This window comes from Balearica regulorum, chromosome Z (genome assembly GCF_011004875.1).
Source record: "Balearica regulorum gibbericeps isolate bBalReg1 chromosome Z, bBalReg1.pri, whole genome shotgun sequence".
In the NCBI taxonomy this organism is placed as follows: Eukaryota; Metazoa; Chordata; class Aves; order Gruiformes; family Gruidae; genus Balearica; species Balearica regulorum.
This window is the reverse complement of record NC_046220.1, coordinates 82,145,990-82,165,972: the sequence shown is the minus strand read 5'-3', so window position 1 is coordinate 82,165,972 and position 19,983 is coordinate 82,145,990. Positions and strand designations below refer to the sequence as shown.

Below are 19,983 nucleotides of genomic sequence, written 5' to 3'. Positions count from 1 at the left end.
GGGGAGTGAAGGCTTGAACCCTCCATATTTCCATCAAGGGCTGGTCTTCAAAATCTCATGTTTATCCAGGAGCCAAGACTGTGTTTGGAAACCAGGGCTGCAATTTCTCTCACCTGCCTTGATGTGTCTATGCTCAATGAGTGTCTGTCTGAGCTAGGTTTCTAGGTTCCCATTATCTAGTCATTATCTGGGTGCAATACGAAATTGAAGGTGTAATTAATCTCATCAGAAATTATGGCTAAAAGTGGTCAGAGGAATTTGCCCCTGAATGCTATTGATAACAGTGTTAGATCTCATTTACTTGTAGTGGGAACCCAGATAACTCATACAGATAGATATTGATACCACAGATAACTTCAGTCAGGAGGGAGGAATCTCACCATGATTTTTATTTCCCAGTATTTTCCTGTGGTGTGTATGGAGACCAAACAGTTCTTTTGCAATGTAAATGTGAGCTCATTGAGAATGCACGGGAATGAACTGATCTGACAGTGATGAAAGTTTGAATTACTCTGTCAAGTTTACCCTCTGAAAGGAAGGGTTGGTGCAATGAGGAAAATATCCATTTTGGATAGTTCTTTCTTCAGATGACTTCCATATTGTGATCTTCTCATTTTTTATGAGTGGTTTTTCCTTCAAAGCTCTATCTAAGGATGATGTTCAGAAAGCATGACTTTACTGCTCTGATAAAGTAGAAGCAGTACTGGTCATGTACAGAAGCAGAGTGTGTCTACGGGGCCAGTGGGTGGTTTAGACCTTTCCCCGGACTTCAAGTCAGGCATGCAAAGAAAAGAGGTGGAGAGGGACTCCCTCAGAAGCCTAATGGTACCCAATTTTAATGAAATGAGTGAGTAGATCTCTAAGGGATTCCACAGGGCAAATTGTTAAATGCAAGTAAAATCTCCTACAGAAAATCCGAGTAGATCTTCTCAGACTTCTGCTGAAGCTCACAGCAGGCCTCAGAGTCCTTGAAAATTGTTTCTAATGAACAACAATCATAAAACTTAACCAAAAGAATCAGCACAGATTTTGGTCTTTGTCCAGAGAGTGAGAAAGTTGCTTGGTACTGTTTCAACAGTGGGATGAAAAGAAGAATCTTGGGTCCTATTGGACATTTCTTCCCCACTACAACATTATAATGACCCTGGTAAAAAAAGCTAACAAGATCAACAAGAGCTTGAATGCACTGAAATTTGAAAAACTTGATCGGCTTTACATTTTGTCTAATTATGTGGCATGTCAGCTAGGACAAGGCGGAATGCTGTGCTCAGCTGTGGAAGTGTTTCTGGATGCTGAGAAGTATTTTGGCTAGGTCCCCTCCCCACAGTCAGAAACTTTCATGTACCAAGCTGAACCACTCTATTTGTTCATAAATTCTAAGTGTATGCATACGGAGGGAAAAAAGTATACATAGTAAAAGCACAAAGATGAATCATTACTCTGGAAAAAGATCTTGAAGTCAGTGTTGAACATCATTGACAGTATCATTTCATGTTCAAAAGTGGTAAAAAATGTGAATAAAATACTAGAAATTACTAGGGGAAAAAAATACTAGTTACTGTATAGGTACATGAATTGTCTGTATTTAAATTAGTCTCAGAAAGGTTATGTGAGCATAATAAAAAAGGTACAGCTGTACAGAGTGACTTCTATTTGAGGAGATGTTAGGCTGTGGTCTTAACATCTTTAAAATGAGACCACCAGAGTGGGTGGTGGGTTGTGACTAATGTCCATAAAATCATGAATGTTTTATGGGGAAAGTACATAGTAAATTATAATTAGTGTTTTCAGAGTTAAAAAATAAATATCAGAGGACACTGAACGAAATTGTCAGGCAGTAGGTTTAAAGCAAATGTGATGATGAATTACTTTGTAATAAAATGCATGGTTAAACTATTAATTAATTGCCAGAACATATTTAGGGGGTCAGATATTAATTATTAAATATAGTCATTGAGCACCAAGCTGCTGCTTGGAAAGTTCGTAGGATGGTGGCAAAGGGAGGTTATACCAAGAGAAGGGTATTATTTCATTACCTCATTGCTTAGATATAAATTATTTTCCTAAGAATCTGCTGTTAATGCTAGTACAGATAAGATAAAGGGCTAGATAAAGGGCTTTGTTTTGACCTTTTATTCTTACATTTCATGTCATATTCTTATGCCCTGACTACCAGATCTAGACCTCCACCCTGAATGGGAAGAGGAAAGATTGTGGATATCCCAGACCTGCCTGTGTGTACCAATCCATAAGAGCCTGTACTATGTACCGGGGTGGATGTGGTAGGATTGTTAGATAGTTGCAAAGGAATGAGTGTAATACAGTGGTAAAACTGACCAAAATGTGTTTGTCTGAGTAAGATGGTCAGTAGGAACACCCTGAGCAAATAAAAGCAAAAATAATATTTCTCTCAGAAGTTATTTTCATTACTTCTATGTGTTTTAATGTTCTCAGTCAGAGAAGACAACCCACCAGTGCTTTTTCCTATCTAAAGTGAGCCATTAAGTAGTAATTGGGTTTGGAAAATACGTCACTTGTCTGGAGATATTTTGAATAAATATGTCCACCAGTGAAACTTAATCCCAAAGCATTGTGTTGGTAATTTTGCTGGGTACCCAAAGGTGCTAATTAGGGATTTTAGGGAGCCAGACCTTCCCTGGCAAATCAAGACTTAATAGGAATAATTGATCAACTAATCTTCCGTCCTACTCCGATAAGGTTATGTCATATTCTTTTTATGCAGCAGTTAGTTACAAATATTTGATCCCCTGTATCTTTTGATTGTGTTTACTAATGTAGTTGCATTTCATCTTTCTGTCATTCAAGTACAGACAAGAACAGACGTATGAAACTATTTCAGTGAAAGCAGAGCAGAAGAGCACAAAAATTTTGTTGTTGGAATGCCAGAAAGCATTGGGTAGCTGTGAACTGTATCAGAGAGATGGGTTTTGTGACAAAATCGACCTTTGGCTCAGAAAATAGTGAATGTTAAGATTATATTAAGCCTAAGGGAATGCATAATAATAATAATAAAGTGATATTGAAGAATATTTGGCAGCGTGTTTGAAGAAATATCTTGCTGAGGAGATTAATTTCTGCTATATCTGGGAGGGAAAAGATGGGATTGAGAGAAGCCAGCTATGAAAAGGAAGGAACTATGAACTTAAAAAAATCAGCAGGATGGATGACACTGGGAATGTAAACTTTCAGAAACAGATTTTTTATTATTATCTTATGGCATTTGCAAAGCTCTATAAACAAAGAACTTTTTTATTTTTAAATGTGTACCTAGGTAAACAGTGTATTAAAGATGTCACACTACGGTATTGCTGATCTTTGTTCAGGATGGGAAGATATGAAAGGAGTTAAATTTTGCACACGTGCACGTTCTGCACATTAGATAAGTAATAATATTTTACAACAAATCAATACTTTTCATCCCCAAGTTTCTGAAAGAACTTCACACAATAACTGCGTGTATGCTCGGAAATCATGTCGCATGTGCCCATGTATGTCCCTGTGTGCTGTTAAGGGCCATGAAAATGGCCCATATTGTACAAACCCTGAGCGAACACTACAAATCCTGAGTGAACACTATGCTTATGTAAAGGGTCTTACTGACTGACATGTGGAGACCTTACCTAAAAAACATTTAACATATTACTGTCCATGACTCCTGAACCCACTGGGTGCCAAGATTACCATCCCCTTAGCATAAATGGCAGAACAGTGAATATCCCCACAGCTCAGCAAACCACATAAATGTAGAGCAAAACAAATGTTTTGTCAACGCCCCCAATAAGAAACCTTTGACACGCATGTGCACGCACACACATTCATGCATGCAAAGAAGGAAGAAACACTAAATCCTTTCTTCTTTCAGTATGAAGATGCCCAACTACACCCCTCACCTGGCTGCCAGGAAGAGGCTTGCCTCTTGCCTCCTCAGTTCTCTTCTGGGTTTCACTAATTATGTGTCATTATCTGTAAAGATTATAAAAAGTGGAACTACTTTTGACATCCCATTAGCCGGTCTTCCAACACAAAATCCTTCATTTTCTTCTGGCCTCCACGATGTACGGAACACATGTTGTAGCTAGAGGATAGTGGAGACCGCTTTCCTAAAAGCTGAGGTGAAGCCCAGAAAAGCTATGAATTACAATAAACTCAAGATATCAGTCTAACCTGGACTGGAGCAGTGTGTAGTTCTGGTTATCTGTGACCAAAGGAGGTGATTCAAGTCCAAAAGTGACTGCAGAGGAGGGCTTTCAGGATTGGGGAAGCTCTCAGAAAGAGGAACTACTGAATGAGCAGAGATGAAATCTCATGGGATTGCTCAGCCCAGCGAAAACAAAGGTGTCAGGGAAATGACTGCAGTCTCTAAGGAGCAAAGAAAGAGAACTGAAAGGACAACTGTTACATGGGAAATGTGTATGAGCTGACCACATAAATTTTGGCTGGAAACAACAGGAACTACAGACAAGAAAAGGACTTCAGGAGTACCCTCTAATCAGGGAAGGATGGGACCCTCACACCCTTAGAAAGGACTTGCTGAGGTGATCACTGGCAATATGAGGATTGTGGTCTTTGTGACCAAGAATGTCTGATCTGGTCTTCTGATCCACAGAGGATGTCTTCTGGCACTTCAGCCGTGCGGTCACTGTGCATCTGCTTAAACCAATTTCACTGCTGGCATCTCTCTTCCTCTTCAGTCCCTCTGACTGCCTGTCCCGGCTTGTAAAGGTCTTTGGAATTGCCTGTCCCCTTAGATGCTTATAGCACCTAGTCCGTTAGTTAGTCTTGCTTTAAGTACTACATTAAAAGACTGCTCTTACTACTGTAAAGGTCATTATACTGAGTTTAGTAGAGAAACAGAGCTTAAGTTTTCCATGTGGCCCTAATTCTGACCTCCTGTGCAAATGACTTGCAAATTTTAAGCCCTCATGCTCCTTTTTTTTTTAAAAAAAAAAAAAATTCACTAAAACAGTGAGTTGCTCCATTTTATACATGGACTTGGCAGATGCCAATAATCATGTTTCCTTTCTGAACTTGGGAAAACTTAGTTTTCTGCACTAAGCTGCAGTTTGTATCTTCTTTGTTCTGTTTACACGTTTGTGTTCAAATAGAGAATATGAGCAGCCCACAAGGGCAGCCTTCCATTCAGTTTCAAGAAGCCTTATGACCTTCTTGCTACAGCTTCTTCTTTCTGATTTAGGTGACAGCAGGATAGGGAGCACCGCAAGGCAGCCTCACTGGACAAATATTTACTGCTCGTGTGCCCGCAGTCACAGAGACAACTTCATTGACATATATAATGAGCATTATAGCTTATTATACCCGGGAGGTTCCTAGGGGAATATGCCTCTGCCCCAGGAGAAACTGCTCCACCTTCTTTTTGTTCACAGGTGGTGGTTCTCATGCTGAGCTCCTGCTGCTGAGCCTGTACTGAAATGAGAGCACAAAAGTTATTTTGTTCACTTAAAACTGGATCATAGGACAAAACCTGGATGGAAATATGTCTATAAACAATGTGCAATTCTAATCAGCCAGCTGTAAAAAGTAATTAAAGAGGCAGTCTAAATCACAACAAAGTGCACAGAATTTTAAATAGCCTGTTTATGCGTATTCCTGTTCTTTAACTAAGTCATTCACAATCACTTGTTGGTTCTTTTAACTACATATTAAAACCGCCCTCTTCTACAGAGTAAGTATTCCTATAAACGCAGGGATCAAATCCATTCCCCCAAACCTCTTCACTTTAAACTTGCTGAGAAGATGGGAGGAGACTCAAAATAACTCAGCAGCAACTTGATTTCCATCCCAGCAAATCTGTTGCCAGGTACTGAAAGAGCAGCCTCTGAAATGGTCTCTGGGTACTCCAGGCTCTGCCTCTCATCCATCTCCTGGCCACACAGATGTCATGCAGACAACCTGCGGACTTAGCAATGAGGGTAGTCAGTGGTGTATTGAACTTGGTGTGCATGGGCATTGCTCACTGGGGCTCTTCTGTTAGCAACAGAGGTGAGTCTTACCTTGAGAATCGCTGCAGTGCCATGTGCAAATGGTAGCTGGACTACTGGCAGGGGTAGGTTCAAACAATAAATTTCCCTTTCATTTAGCAATGCCACACTATCCCACACCCTCACAAGAACTTAACTCATGGGTTGGATTAAGCTACTGTGATTAACAAAGCAGTAAATCAGCAGACCTCTGTGAGCATCCATAGCTCCTAAGGGGTCCAAGAAGACAAGGTATTGTCAGTTCACCTCCTTCATGTGTTTGTCCTTGCTTTGGTTGTGTTTGCATTTTTGGTTAAGCTGTTCTTCTGGCATCAGTTTCATACCATTTTATTTTAACTCATTATATGCCTCCTATCCACACATAGACACCCTTTTAACCTAGTGATATACTCTCTGCTCTGGCCACTTTGGGGTTAACCTGGGATGTTTTGATGAGATAGTAATTGCCACAAAGTCTTCCTCAAACTTTGCAGACATGGAACTGATATTTTTACTGTCAGTGCTGAGCCTCTGCTGGTTGTAATCCACAGCAATGCACCTGAATGCAATTGTGCTTGGATAACTAAACCTGACTGATGTGTTTCACTTAGTGGGGACTCCACTTGTTTCATTGTAAAGATTAGGGAGTGATTCAGCATTCATGAGAAAATGTGAGAACAAAAGGTTAGCTGAACAGTGCTAGGAGTGGAGCCATATTGGGAGCAATTGAAGGAGGAAATGGTCTGGATTTATTGTCTGCATTAAAGATACTGTGGGTCCCATGGATACCAGGAGTGTCATGGAGACACAGCTAATAGGATTTTTATTGGATTATTGTCGGGCTGCTGCACCTGCTTCTGAAGGGGACAGTGCAGTTGGTTTTCTGGCACAATCCTTGAACAAGGAAGCAGAAAGGAGCTACAGGAGCTGGAAGCTCCAATATTATTTTTTAAGGAAACTTTTACAGTTGTCTCAAAGCCATTTCAAGCAAGCCACCAGCCAGTGAGTACCCCTTCTGTCCCTTTACAAAATGTACATGCATAGAAAATACATTGCTGAAATGAGTGAAGACACCAAGGACCTAACTTCCAAGTCTCTACTCTCCACAGTCCAGATCTAGGTTAGATTTTATTTGAATTAACTTGAAGAAAGGTTGCTTTTTTTATTATTCTTTTTTAAAATTGCCATGTTTATTACTGCAGTATTTCTGTTTTTTTCACGGTAACATTTAGCAATCCATTTGGTCTCTCATTTCCCCTGTTTCCAGTGTGTTAGATAACAATGCTTTCCTCTTCGGTAGTCTACTTTGAAGGTCCTTTACCTACATCTGTAAGTATTACAAGATTTTGTTATAGGTTCAAGGCAAGTGCCATTTGTTGTCTTTTCAACCTCTGCAGATCTCACACATGGTTTGTCTCTGTGCTTCACATTCAGCAAATGATATTCAGCAAACTTTTCCCCAGCTCCCTGTTTTTCTTTTTATTTATTCAAAGCAATCAGAGCACATTTTATCCAACAGAAAACTGAGCAGAGGGGGAAAAAAAAAAAAGTGAGTTTCCCTCACCACTTCATTTTCATTTTCACCCCTTGTTTCTAATGAAGCTGAACATTAGAGAAACTTGGAAGCCATCTAAATTCAGGTCTCAGGCTAAACATGTCTAGTGTTGATTTAAGAGTTTCTTATTAGATTTTAAGTAGGTTTGTATGAATAGTTTGTAACAGGTGATGTCATGAATTGTATCTCATTTTTTTGTTCAGGAATTACTTGCAAAGGGAGCAAAATTATTCCATGCGGGAACTAATCCAAAGCTCTCTGTAGTTAATGAAAGGAAATCAATGCATTCTGGATTAAGATACAAAATATATTTTATTGAATAATGTTGATCTTGTAATTTATTCACAATAATCTTTCCGTAAGATCATCCAGTCTCAGAGAAGTTGTGCTTTATTATGTACCTCTTATACATGTTGCAGTTCTGCCCCCACATATCAGAATGCTATGACATTTTTGTCTACATTCCCTTTACAAAGACAGCACCTCCTGGAATTTTACACTAGTGTCTTTGAATATTTTACATCTTTTACTTTAAAGGCACTGTTTTAGGAAGTATTTTTGCCAGTTAAAACCTACAGGTAGAAAACCGAGATTGTGAATCTCTGAAGTCAGCTATTTTAACCTATAAATGGATAAAGACCTCTCATTTTCAGTTAATATTATCATCAAGGATTACAGTCAGTGGCTTCTCTACATCTTTTTTTTTCTCCTTCTTTCTTTTTTTACCCTTTTCCCTCAGTGATGCTATTTACTTGCCTATATACCAGTCTCTTCTTCAAACAGCTCGACTAACCATACGGATGTTTGTAGTTACTTTTAGTAGTATTTTATCACATGTTACTTCACCTGAACTTCCTAATCTTTTCTTTCTCATTGACTCAGTTACTTTCTTAGCTTTCTGATTTTTTTATTTTTCTCTTATTTTTTTTTAGCCTTTTGGTCCATCACACTCTATTCACTTTCTAGTAACCAGTTTTCCAGTTCTCATATTTTTTGTCCCCTTATTTTCTTTTGTTTCATGCATTGTTAGACCAGCAGTCAACATAGTATGGTATGCTGTCCCTCAAGAGTGACTAATTTCCCATTCTGATAATGAATTTGAAGACAGCTTGTGGATGAAAGGGAACTCACACGGTTTAAAATATGTTTTGTATTGAAAGAGTTATGATTTCAATTCCAGACTTCATTCTGAGGTTGTGTCATGTCTTTGTGGTCAGTTCCTCATCTCCAAGAAGTATATCACTAACAATAAGTAGGAGATATAATATAAAAATGTAAATTGATAGTGAAAATATATAAGAATAATTTGCTTAGATAAGGCAAATTCTTCCAAAATCCTGGTTGCCTTTTAACTTTGCTTTCTCATTAATATGCTACTGCTAATTCAGGATCAATCAAGTGAAATCTATACTGCTGGAATTTTCCTTGATGTGGTATTGGTCATTGGCAAAGAACTGTCCCAAGCACTTCCTCTGAAGAATCTGGGAATTCAAATATTATGGGGCAATTCTTGAAAGAGAGCTGGTGGTCTCCCTAGTTTGAAGGGTAAAAGACCTTAGCAATAAGTATATAGGCTCTTCACAACACCTTCCCTCCTTGCCAGAGTGTGGTCCTGAGTGTGCTTAATTTTCTAGTACAGGTGAATCCCACAGTACTTATTGTGTTGTTGTCATTTACAGGTACAGGTGCCTTCATGCAAGCACTTGTTTTTTTTCCACATCTTCTAAGAGGCATCTAACAACATTTTTGTTCCTTTGTAATGGTTAGCAATAATAACAACAACAACTAAAAATATCACACCTACTTCATAACTTGGCTTGTCTTAATCCTAGTGGATTAAGCTACATCCACTTTAAGACACATTTCAGAACTATGCTTTTGCACCCAAAGAATGGCGATGGATAAAATTTAACAAAAAGACTTCAGATGAGGAAGTGACTACTTTGAAATACTGTCAAGCAATATAAACTACCATTTCAGTTGCTCACTTGCTTTGATGAAAATTTTATCTACACACAGTATACGTATGTATTTACACTCACACATTAATAGATTTTTATAATCAACAAAAGCGAGGGAAGACAATTCATGTCACCATAAGGTAGGTCGAATAATTGCCTTCTGCAGCTCCTTTATAAATACAAAGGTGGCCTGAAATTACTAGCTCAGGGATCTAACTCTGAGACTTTTAAAGCTAGGTAAGGCAAAGTCTAACCTTAACATTTCTCTGTATCAGTTCTTCCACTTGGAAAATGTAAAGAATCTGAAATCTGTACTCATTATCTCAGTAACATGCACATAATATTTAAGGGGCAAGCTTGAAGATGTGATGGTAGAAGGTGATATGGTAGAAGGTGGTTTAGAGCTAATTAGCCAAGCAAGAAATCTGTTCCCAGTTTACTAGAGGAAAAGAGGTTGCCTAGCTAAAGGGAAGAGGGCAAGATACTGAATTATTCTGCAAGTGACCTATCTGTTTGGGCTATGAGATGACTAGGATATGCAATGTGTCTTTTAATGTGCTAACTCATGCAAGGCAGAACAAACACAGAAGTTGGCTGCATTTAAATTGGAAATGTTAAAATAGATCTGTAATTACTCAATTAGACAGTTCTGGGGCAAGCTTATGGAGTTCTTCACTCCCAAGGATGTGTTTGCTAAGGTTGGCTTTGGCTTGGATATATCTGTATTTCACTCCATCACTTAGTGTGCATACACCCTCTGTGCCTCTAGGCTCTCTCTCCAGGTATGTAGTACTACAAAAAAACTGCAAAGGGGAGGAGAGGGATGTGTACCACAATAATGGAAACTTGGCTTAAAAGATTTGAAGAGAAAAGAGGGATTGCTGGTACTCCATGCAGTGACCTAGCTCTGATTGTGTGTGAAGTTACTGCTTGTAAAATCTGCCAGTTTAATACCTCTAGGGAATAGTTAGTTTTATTTATTGGCCATTCTGGAACCTCCTACAAAAAAACCAGGAGAATCCTGCCAAAGTGTCAGCTCTGGTCAGGGACACCATATCAGAGACTGAAAATGCAGTATTAGAGATACATTCATTGTGAACAACTCACCTCCTTGTATTGATATAAATGTGATTAAAAAGAAAAGTTTATTTTTCATTAAAACTTTTCCCCCCAGCTCTCTATTTTCTGAGCTGAAGTTTAAAGTTTTGACTATTTCATTCCTGTAATTCCTAATATAAATAATAAGGCTACTACTAGAAAACATTGACTTATAATACTCACTAATATTGCTCCCAAGAGAATAGTAGGGTCATTACAAAACACAGTCATCACATCTATGGTCCTCTATGGCGTCAGCCCAGGCTTTGTAAGAGTGTTCCTCCCACAGGGGTTGTGAGCTCATTAAGATTTCTGCCAGTTTCCAGGGTCAAACCCATGAGTTCAAAGGATTTGCCTTGACAATTGGCTGCTGATTCCAGTACTCTTGTTCCCAGGTATGAACAGCCAAACATTTCCATGCTCTCAGACATGATGCAGGATATGCTTCCAGATTCAATACTAATAATGCCCTGTAAGAGAAAGAACTTCAAGAGAACACACCTATACATACATGGCATTGATTTACATCACCCAGTCTTGTGACATCCAACAGACAGACACATTTATATAGAAATTTATTTTGTCCCAGCAAGATGCCTGTGAGATTTCAGATGTATTTTTCTCCATGATGATGGAGGGATCCTAGATGTCAAATTCTGAATTAGACAACTAGATACTGACTCCAAAGTTAGGTGAGATGAATTCCAGCCTATAAGCAATACTTCATACAGTTACTGGGGTGGAAGGAGAAGTTTGTCCCACATATGCCCTCATTTATTTCTTTATTTGTTTTGCAAAGCACTGGATTTAGATGTTTAGCTGCTATACAAAACAGCAAGACAGAGATTCTTGATGATCAGCATAAATGATATGTATATCATACCATGGATCCAAAATTCTCTCTAAATTTGCAAAAATGGCAAACAGCATGGTCTGTGCAATCACTCACCCTCCCAAGCACATGAGCCTGTACCGTGCTGTTGAATCGGCCAGTAAACCAACAGGCTACCAGTGACTATGGTGGCATTTTCTCATCTTAAGACTAGGACACAAGATAATGAACTGCTACGAGTAACAACCACCTCAGTTTCATCTGGGCTGATGAAATAAATACAGTACAGGTATGAGGTGGATTTGAAATGGTAGTTTAAAAAAATTCCTCCTTATTTTTGTCATCATAAGACATGAAGATTCAGTTGACAGCGTAAGATATTTCTTGGAAAACGAAAATTGTGTTAAGAAATCTCACACTGAGGTTAGATTTGCTGAAAGATTCAAAAAAATTCGTGAACACTTCTACAAACATAGGCAAAGTATTTACAGAGCTTAGCCCAAATTTTAAGGTGGAATGTGCCACCTCTTTTGAGAACAAAGGTCATGGATATAGCTAATGTGGGCTGACATATAGATATACTTTGCAAAACATTCATATTTCCTCGTCATTTTATTATATAAGAAACTCACTACTATTTCTTTAGTTGTTTTAATTTTAGTATCATTAGAATGGTTCACATCTGAATTTTAGATGGCATGCCTGACTCACAGTATGAAAGAGACTCAATTCAAAAAATATAAAAAGAGGCATATGGAGATGACATTATAAGGATCAAAACACAAACTGTGTTATACATTAGATTTGAGTAAACCTCTGAACTTTCAATCACATCATTAACTTTAAACTGTTTAGCAGTTTATCTGAGATTTATTTATTCTTTGCACTTATTCTTGATTCTTGATTAAGAAAAAAAAAATCCATTTAACTATGCATGTTATTAAAATGTTATCATGGATCCAATGTGTAGTCTTAAATATGAGAATCTCCCACTCAGTGATAGTTTATTCAATTACTGTTAAAAAGTCAAGTAGAATATTTTTCAACCATCTCATTTTGCTACTAAGAGCAAAACCCCCACTATTTCTGCATAACACAGGAAGAAAAAGGAATACCCTGATTCAAGGAAATAGTTCTGATGATGTAATTTTTGCTTTTCTGAAACGGATCCTCAACTTGTCTGAGTTCACAACAGGTCAGTTGTATATTTTCTTCTAGTGATCACATAAAATCTTGGCCTTCAAAATAAGAACATTCCTGTTAAAAAGTTTTGCTTAAACTGTAGAGTAATATCTGTCGTATGTTATTTTATTGGAGATGTCACTCTTGCTTATTAAGAAACTTTTTGGATAAATAATTTTAAAACCATGTAACTGGCTGAATGCTTCATGAGATCATTTTTTGAGGAAATCCCTTGAATTTTGTTAATAGATATATTCATGGAATAGTATAAGAGAATTTCTGCGATTAAGTCTTATTGTTGAGTAATAGATGATATGGCTCAAGTGGACTAAGAAGTTGTCTGTGTTTTTTGCTTAAAGACAATGCGAACATGAACTGTATTTCAAATTTAGAAAGGTTTTGTTGACTCGTTCTTCCTCCTCACCTCACCATTGTTTTTCACTTTGCTTCACTCTGCTTCTTGGTTTCAATAAGTACTAAAAACACATGCACAGATAAACTCTATGAAAGTTTTTCGGACTGCATATTCTCTTAGAAAACATAGGACTTTCAGCCGCATTTTGAAAAATCGAAAAGCTCAGCTGGATGAGGGTTTTCCTCCATAGCAGCCTTTTGCCAGACACGTTAATTTATGCTCTTACCTCCTTCTTGCATGTGCAAGGAACTATCCACAGGGTTATTTTCTCTCCCCAAATACTGATTTCTGCTCAGATGATCTCCTTTCTTTCCACCTTCAATTAGAAACAGTGGATATGAGCTTAGCTCTGCAGCCATGTGTTTATAAATGTGTGTGCATTTACATGCACTCATTGCAAAATGTGCTTTGGCAGCCCCCCGCTAAGGCTTTTCCCGGATTAAGGAATTGTAAGCAGCTTTGGACTGCTTGACCCTGCTGGTTCATCATTTATGATGTTCAAAACACATACATGGCCAATTTGAGTTTATCTAAACACTTAAGAAGAAACTCTTCAATTAAAGATCATACTAACTGACACTGACAGTAACTCTCTTACCAATATGGTGTGGCTAAATCCCCATCAGATGCTGGGAAATCAGACTTCATCGTATTTGGAGCAGTTCTTTCTTAGAACTAATTTTTCATAACCTTGAAAGGAAAAAGTGTTTTACCATCAAATGTTTCAGCAAGATTTCACTGCAGAATTTTGCTTGGGATGTAATTTTCAAATGTCTCAGTTTAAATGGAAAGAGAAATATATTTATATATAAAAAGGAATGGTACCACATTTTTTCAGTATCAATCACAAAGAATGCTTTATCATTTTAGTAAATGATGCCATATAATCTTTGTGTCACATCAAACACCAAAGCAATAAATTCACCGGGGGATATTTACAAGGGTGTCCAGGCTGAATTGAGATGTCTTCTAGTCCTTTTTCTAAATTGTCACATTTACTGCCTGCTGTAGAAAGGGGAAGCCACCAATTGATTTCTAATTCTGCAAACCCCAGGGTGTAAATGTGATTAGCGGTAATTGGAGAAGTTCAGCAACTGTTAATTTCTCCTCTCTTTGTTGTTTTTCCTATTTAAAATATTAACAAAATGCATATGTAGGCCAAAACTGACTCCGATGCAGCTGAACAAAGGATACATATTTAATCAGAGCTGTGGGACCCCGATGCGGTTGTCTGAAACAAATGTGACATGTGCTTCCTCTCAAAAAAAGTCAGGCAGCTAATAAACAGCATCAGTATTTTGTTGTAATGTTCATTGTCTACATGCTGTTGAGTTTAATGGCATTACACTATGTAAAAAAGCCAGAAGTACACTGCTAAATTTGTCTTTCCCAGTTGGCTGTCCCTGAGGAGATTATAATGCAAGCAGTGGCTTTGTTTGTTGCATGCATAAGTGTGCACATGTTCCTAAGTTTTAAGTTGTAAAGGAAGGTGGTGAAAAGAAACTTTAACCCCTGCATGGCTGAGCGTCTCCTTAGAAAGAAGCAGTTTTACTGGAGCATCAAGTAATTATGAAAAAATATGTTTTCCTCTCTAACTGCATAATATCTCTCTTGTTTTTTTTCTATACAAGTTTCCATAGGTACAAAGGCTTGCTGATACTTTTTAGCAAGGAAATGGCTCTTATTTTTCAGCCCTAGAAAGGAACCCATGTTTACCTTTAGTCCCTAGCATTAAATATTTATCTTTATTAACCTAGAACCAGGAAGGTCATATGCACAACAGTGTTTAGTCCTACTCAAAATGGTTTGAATATCTCAGGAAGCCAGCTGGAAGTCTTGGTTCACTTGGCACGAATAGCTCATTCTTAGATGGCTAAAGCTAGGTTAGATGGATCTCATCTCTAACCCTTTTGAAGCAAGAACCTTATCTGGGAATGTATGAAAAGAGTTCAGTGAGTTAATACCGATATTGACTGACAAAGGCAAAAAAGTGTTCTGTGGGAACTATTCTTCACAGAAGTGCCCTGAGGGCATCTCTCATTGAGTAGTGGTGGGGCTGTATGGGGCTAATCATATGGAAAGCTAGAGACCGCAGTAGTGGCAGATGCCTAATTCCGTTTCTGAAAGGCTAGAAGATTGCCCCAGGTAGGCACATTCATGGCTGGAGTTTGTACATTTCTGTGAACCATCCTGAAAGATCACGGGTATTACGGAGATACACCCCAAAACAGATCCTTTGGAAAGGCGTGAATGTGTTGGAAACGGGAGCCTCGCCAGAGTCATCTGGCCCTGAGCTGCAGAGCTCACCCTGGAGACTTACCACAACCTCGTCACACTCCTTATCAGACAGGGAGCCCCAAAACTTCAATGTATCTCTCTCACAGGACATCAGTAGTAAAATAAACCCCTTTGTAATAATCCCAAAGATTGTTCCTTAACAAGTTTTACTCGTACAGGGAGAGCGGGGAACCAAAAGGCTTTGTATAACTCGTTACTCACATTATCTAATACTTAAGAGATTTGCGAAACAAGAGTTCTGAGTGTTCAAAGTATTGATCTCGCAGAGAAAATTCTAGTTTGGGAATATCTTTCCCTCTTACATTGTCCCAGTAATTAGCACCTTTATAAATAGAGTAACACCCTATAAGTATAACTTCTATGTCTGCCTGATGCTTGTTGTCTGCTCTGCTCCACTGAGAGCTAAGGAAGTTTGCAAGATAGAGCATAGGTGCCACCCTGAGCTCAGACAGGGTGACCATAGTAATATGAAGATTCAGCTGACACATGAAGGGTTACAGAAAATAGATCCACATCACATTGTGAGATGGAATAGATATCTCCAGAATCCAGTTCTGCCACTTCTTGATAATTTATAAATTTAGTTTGTCATTTATTCTGTATTTCTTTCACTGGAAAACACAATTTTGACTTCTTTTGCAAAGAAAGGTCAAGAGACTCATTGTCTTTTTGCTCGACTGTAACCAAGGTCGTAAGGATCTGAAGTATCATAAGGAGAATGAATCTACTGTTTTTCAGTGTTTGTAATTGTGTTTAGCATTGCTGGTCTATTTTCTTTTGACAATTCAACCTTGACTTTAAAATAGGCAAATATTGTTTAAGCATTTAAATATAGTATTAGATATATTAATATAGTATTAATATTATATAATAATTGCATAATAGTATCATATATAGCATATTATTATGTGTGCAGTATGCATTTATATAGATTATTTTATTAATTTTAAAAAATATATTATTTGTACACACACATATATATAACCACATAAGCACACATATATGTTTGCAACATTTTCCACAGGACAAATACTGAACTTTGGAACTAAATAGCTACAGGTACAGTACTTCTCTAGTGAAATCCAATGCTTGCTGCTATTTATTTAATTATTAATATTTCTAAGACACCTTTTTAAGTGTAATAGAGCAATTTTTTCCTTCTGTTTTCTCTGGATTACTTCCCAGATACAGAGAGGCACCATCATACTGAAACTCAGAAACTGGAAACATGCTCTCTAGCTGTTTTGTTATCTGTTATGAAGTAAATGGGATTTTCTGAGAGTTTTGTTTCTTCTTCTAAATGCTGTTAAAAATAATTTTTGGACAGGTCGTTTTGCTCCAATGACATGCTACACAGCCTTATTCTGCGTGTGGCACACCTGAGCCTGGGCTTCAGAGAAGCATTTCAGACACTGCTGGGAACTTCTTTCCCTGGTGTGTACCTTTCCTTAGGCCCCCAAATATTTACACCATGCACAAAACCACCTGTGACCTGAGCTACCTTTCATAAATACATGTTTCTCTCTGCTGACAACTAACATGACTATGTCTAATGTGTTTATACAAAGTGAATCATGGCCCTTGCTGTGCAGTTTTCAGAAAAATAAATATGCTCTTAACCCCCCTCTGAACAAACCTACTGCAGATTTGGTCTCAGAAATACCTTCTGGAAGAAGTGGTACCATTCACCCATTCACTATTAAAGGATAACTCCAAAGGCTGGAGAATAGTCACCACAGGACCTCCATACATGCAATAAAAAGAAACAAGTGTCTGCACAGTATGAGTCAAATTACAGGACTGCAAATATCTTTCTTAGTCCTCCATGACTCTTGAGGGAAACCTAAGAAAAGGAGAGGTTGGACTCAGCTGACTTAGCTTCAGATACCAGATACACCTGGGTTTATGTCTGCTAGGTTGCACCAATATTTGGAAGAAGGCTTGTCATTATAGTCAATGGAGTCATTATTCATTTCATTAAATACATCTAAACTCTGGTCACGTGAAAGGCACTGCAAGCTCCATTGACTGCATGGACTACATCTCTAGGGCAACTAACTTGGATGCAAACACCTACACTGTAAACACATAGGTGGGAGAGAGGAATGGGCTGAGGGGATGAGGGGAGAGCAGTGGATGTTGTCTACTTCTACTTCATTAAGGCTTTTGACACTATCTCCTATAACATCCTCATAGGTAAGCTTGAGAAATGAGGGTTGGATGAATGGACAGAGGTGGGTAGAGAACAGGCTGAATGGCAGAGCCCAGAGGGTTGCGATAAGTGGCACAGGGTCTAGTTGGACACCTGTATCTGGTGGTGTGCCCAAGGGGTTGGTACTGGGTCCAGTATTACTCAACATATTCATCAATGACCTGGACAAGGAGGCAGAGTGTACCCTCAACAAGTTTGCTGATGATACTGAACTGGGAGGAGTGGCTGATACACCAGCAGTCTGCACTGTCAGTCAGGGAGACCTGGACGGGCTGAAGACTTGGGTGGAGACGAACCCAATGAAATTCACCAGTACAGGTTAGGGGTTGACCTGCTGGGAAGCAGCTCTGCAGAGAAGGACCTGGTGGACAACAAGCTCTCCGTGAGACAGCAAAGTGCCCTTGTGGCCAAGAAGGCCAATGGTCTCCTGGGGTGCATTAAGAAGAGTGTGGCCAGCAGGTCGAGGGAGGTTGTCCTCCCCCTCTACTCTGCCCTGGTGAGGCCACATCTGGAGTTCTGTGTCCAGTTCTGGGCTCCCCAGTTCAAGACAGACAGGGAACTACCGGGGACAGTCCAGTGGAGGGCTCTGAGGATGATGAGGGGACTGGAGCATCTCTCGTATGAGGAAAGGCTGAGAGAGCTGAGTCTGTTTAGTCTGTGGAAGAGAAGACTGAGAGGGGATCTGATCAACGCTTTTCAATATCTAAAGGGCGGGCGGTCCAGAGGTGCCTTCCAACTCCTGTCATTCTGGGATTCTGTGAATCTGATAAAAAGTTCCTAGATCCCAAATGTAATTTTTTTCAATGTGGAACACATTGTCATGAATTTTGTTTAAACTCCACTTCTTTAAGTGAAATTAAAAATAAATAAAAAAAGGAAAACAAATTAATTCCATTTTTAAATTTATCCTTTTTTCCAGTTTTAGTAGAAGGAAAAAAAAAAAAAAAAAAGAAGGCAGAACAAAAAAGAAAGTATTTTTCACAGAAGAGCTTGAAGGAAACAACAGTTAAGCTCCTTCTTTGATCAGGAGAAAAGTATAGTTCTTCACTGGATACTGTAGTAATGAAGTAAATGAAGTTTAATGAAGTGAAATTATAATAAATCCCACTCTCTGTAGAATAGTACCCATATGGAAAATATATAGACATGCTGCATGAAATGCTGGCCTTGTTACATTCCCAAGAAAAAAACATTGCTAAATAGTTTCCTGAGTCGGAGGTTTGAATTTTTCTGCTGTCTCCTTCTATGTATCCCTCTGTCCTTGTTCCCATCTCTGACATTAGCCATTATAGCCCACCGCTCAGTTCTCTGCCTCCTTCTATTGTGTCTCCTTTCAGAGAGTGCTCTTATTAAGCCCTTTTATCATGCTAACCTTCAGCTTGTTTGAGATCTCTCATAGGAACTCATTTTTCTTCTTGGTAATGAAAAGGCAGTTCTAAACAGAAAGCGTGCAAGAAAATGTAGTTAATAAAGATGCTGAGAGCTATTCATACCTGAGTGAGTCATTGATATATCTATACTGCTGAACAAAAGAAGTCAAGGACCAATATTTCTGGCCCAGGGGCTATGTGGGAGTGACTGGCTCACGTCCACATTGCTGCTTAGAGATAGATCTCTGTCTTGCAGAATTGTCTTGGAGAGAGTTCGTTGCTGTGTTCCAAAACTGAGCCAAAAGAGACCGGTCAGTTAGGTGGCTTTATTTCTTATGCTCTTTTTTATCTATTTCATGGTAAAGGTGAATCCTGTGTCTTTTTCTCAAGCAAGCTGTAAAGCTATGAAGAATACCATGGATTTTTAAATCTAGATTATAGACAGATGAACAACACTTGGTTACAATATGTCTACTGATTTAATCACCATAATAAGTCTGAAAACACTTCTTTCCCCATGTATCACTGATAGACTATTATTTCTGCTTTTAGGTTGCTCTTTAGATACTGTGGAGATAGGTACTATGTAGATTTGTATGCAAATAATTTCAGAAAAGTTTGCACTTCTGCAAGCATTTGGCTCATAATTTTTGGTCTGACTGTTCACAAAAATGTTGGGCTTCAAAGCTGGCAGAAAAAAAAAATTGTTCAGCTACAAAGAAAGTCTTAGTGGAAAATAAATGTTGTGCCTTTTATACAAGATTAATGAGATGAGAGGAAACTTTTACTTTAGAACTTTTTAGCTCCTGTTACAACTAGTCTATGTCTTTATTTCTCAATTTGCCTATTTTCTCTCTTCTTACAGCCTGCTCCACCCACATTTTTTCCCTAGAACAACCATAAAATTGCATTTACAGCTAATTTGCTATGCTCAGAAACACAATTTAGATTCTTTAAGTGAGGCTGCCTCTTTCTAAAAAGAAAGGTCTCTCGCTGCTTCTTTTTTTACCTGGCATACATCTAGCCCTGCTCCTCCAGAATGGCAAGTATGATAAATGTGT

General features: G+C 38.5%; 1 long non-coding RNA gene across 1 annotated transcript; it reads right to left on the bottom strand.

Annotated features, from left to right (window-relative positions):
- Positions 1-9,588: 9,588 nt before the first annotated feature.
- Positions 9,589-13,698, bottom strand: LOC142599502 (uncharacterized). Its single transcript, XR_012833057.1, has 3 exons — positions 13,641-13,698; positions 13,269-13,358; positions 9,589-11,098 (listed from the first exon to the last, which is right to left on the bottom strand). It is a non-coding gene; the product is annotated as an uncharacterized LOC142599502 (long non-coding RNA).
- Positions 13,699-19,983: the final 6,285 nt, after the last annotated feature.